Below are 2181 nucleotides of genomic sequence, written 5' to 3'. Positions count from 1 at the left end.
TTAAATAACAGATGATCTAAATCATAACGACCTTAAGATAAACTTTGGGTTAGGGTTTTGCTCCGCAAGAAAAACAGGAAGGAAACAAAGATGAAGTTTTAAGTTCGGTGCTTGTCCGATGGTGCCTTTATATCGAGGCTTCCTTTTGGCCTCGTCGATGTGGCTATGGGCACATTGTTAGACATGCATTTTGTTGGAGTGAGGCAGAGCCTAAGGCGAGCGCGAAGGGGATGTTTCTGCCTCTTTTGGTGTGAGGAGGCTGCTACAAGGGGGATTGAAGGGAGGCCAAGGATAAGGACCATATCGAAATGGGAGACGGAATGAAATCTGCATATGAGGATATTCATTTACATTTAGTTGTTTACTTGCCATAAAGAATCAAAATATGAATGACAATAATTACGATTTTTATTGCTAAAATACCCTTGAAAAAAGATAGCTACACATTTTAGTCACTTTGAACGCAAATGTTCTTATATGTTGATATGGTCTTTTTTGTCATCTTGATTGCCTTAGTTGAGAAGTTATGTATAACCAACAAGTCAAGAGGCCAAGGGGGACTATCTTGATTCTTTGTAATCATGAGGTTACTTATTAATAAAAAGGCTACGTGTATATATATATATATATACTTGTGTATATTGTAATCTTGTCTTTGCATGAACTTTCTTGTTATTCAAAATCATTTGGTCCTACTACTAGCCATTTGAAATGTATATCAATCGGAAACTGGAAGGGTTGAATAACAAAATTATTGAGAAATTAATTAAAAATAAAATTAAACAATTTCCACAAAATAGCATCTAAATCAGAACCCTAGAGAAACAAAATTGAAAACCACAAGCATTTTAAACCATATTATAAGCATGTTGAAATAAAGGCTATTATCGGTATAAAAATTGATTTTATATGCTTTGATTTCTAAATCCTTTTCAAATACAGATTATTAATTTCCTGATTAGGATGTGAGACTCACATATATTCCGATTCCACCATATGTGTAAGTAAAACATTGGAATTCTGTTATCCTGGAATCGTTCTTTCACTGTTCAATTCCAAACCAATAAATTGAATAAACAAATAAACAACTCAGATAGTTAGATACAACAACCAATCTATTGTAAGTATTACACGCACAAGGGGGAGATGTATGCCATTAAACCAAATCGTTACATATATTATTAGCTATACAAAATAAATGTTTCATGATGTAACAACTTAGTAGTATATTGTATACCTCTATACAAAAGTAGAAAGCTAATCAAGAGTTAACTCAAAATTCGTTCCATGCATTTGATAGTTTGATTTTGTTGCTTCTTGGATTCCTCTTCTTCAATCATTTGATGTTATTTGCTTGATCGAATGCCCTAATAATATTCACAGAGTAGTACGTTACCTCCATCACACGAGTTCATGATTCCTCCATTCCTATTTCCTTCTTGCATTTATTTCTTGTATTTTTTAATTTTTTTTCACGGGTCGAAAAGAAAAGGAAGGACAAAACGAGACAAAATTATGACAGTAGTTGATTTTAAATGAAACGGATCCTACGGATACCAAAGCACACAACCATTAAAACTCGATTTCCTTTGACCACCCATTACCCAAATCCCGTCTGTTTAAGTTTAGCCAGGGAGACCAGTTTAGCTTGGTATGTTTATCTTCTTCAGTCTCAATGACTCAAGTCACTCAACCCATCTTATCTTTGGTCGGAATTGGTGAGATTTGGATTTCGGAATTTGTGTCTTTGTTTGAGTTGAACTAGTGGGTAGGAGACACTACCAGAAGAAAGGTTTTAGCCGACGAAAATAAAAAATACAGGCCGACGAACAATTTTTCTTCGTCGGCTAATTTAAATTTTCGTCGGCTATAGTCAACTTTAGCCGACGAAATTAAATTTTCGTCGGCTAAAGAATTTTTTCATCGGCTATAGTCTGTGGACTTTAGCCGATGACATTAAACATTCTTTAGCCGACGAAATTTTAATTTCGTCGGCTAAAGTGCTTTATATTTGCAGATCTGGATAGCAGCTCATCTAGGGAAAAAAAAACGGGAGAAGAAAAACAGGAGAAAAGTTTGGGTGTTGTCAAATCTGTACCATAATTAGTTGTGGGGCTATATATAGGTACGTACGTATGTACATATGTATATATATGTTGATTTTGAGTTTTATTTGAGTTG

Source organism: Fragaria vesca, linkage group LG5 (assembly GCF_000184155.1).
Source record: "Fragaria vesca subsp. vesca linkage group LG5, FraVesHawaii_1.0, whole genome shotgun sequence".
NCBI classification, from domain to species: Eukaryota; Viridiplantae; Streptophyta; class Magnoliopsida; order Rosales; family Rosaceae; genus Fragaria; species Fragaria vesca.
Note: the sequence above shows the minus strand (reverse complement) of the source record.